Source organism: Lissotriton helveticus, chromosome 3_1 (genome assembly GCF_964261635.1).
Source record: "Lissotriton helveticus chromosome 3_1, aLisHel1.1, whole genome shotgun sequence".
In the NCBI taxonomy this organism is placed as follows: domain Eukaryota; kingdom Metazoa; phylum Chordata; class Amphibia; order Caudata; family Salamandridae; genus Lissotriton; species Lissotriton helveticus.
Window position 1 is genome coordinate 902999607 of NC_136061.1, and position 800 is coordinate 903000406.

Genomic DNA, 800 nt, shown 5'->3' on the forward strand with positions numbered 1-800 from the left:
ACCCCGTGCCCCGACGAAGGAGGGAGCGGGCACCCGGGGCATGGCGGGCCGGAGGCCCGGGGCCCCAGCCGGGCCACAGCCATAGAGGCTGCCAGGGGCCGGCGGACCCTCCGACCCGGGGCCCGCTTACACCTTGACAAGCAGGGGAGGCCTGCAAGGGACCGACGGACCCCTGTCCTGGGCCCTGGGTGGAGCAGCAGGCCGGTGGGATGGGACCCAGGGCTGTGGCACCCGACCCGGTGCCCGGTCGGGCCCCTGGACCCAGCCGGGGCTCCCAAGCCCGGAGGCGCATGGGACCCCCTCCCCAGTCCCTCCGGACCCCGTCCCGGGCACCCTGCCACGCAGCAGGACCAAGGACAGAGCCCGGGGTGGGGAGGCCGCCATCCCCGAGCCTTCGGGGGCCCCGGATGGAGCTCCTGAACACAGACAAGCAAGGGGAGGCTCCTCGGGCACAACGGAACCCGTTCCCATGCCCTTGGCAGTGCGGCAGGCTGGGAGACAGGGCCCAGGGCCGGAGCACCCGACCCGGGGCCCGGACCGGCCCCTGGACCCAGCCGGGGCTCCCAAGCCCGGAGGCGCATGGGACGCCTCCCCGGACCCATGGAGCCCGTCAGGGGCATTGAGCCATGCCGTTGGCCTGGAGATGGGTGCCCCGGACGCCCGGGGGAGGTCTGTCCGGGACACATGGAGCCCGTCCTGGGCATTGAGCCATGCCGTTGGCCTGGAGAAGGGAGCCCCCGGACGCCCGGGGGAGGACTGCCCGGTACCCGTGGAGCCCTTCCCGGGTACTTTGCAACGCC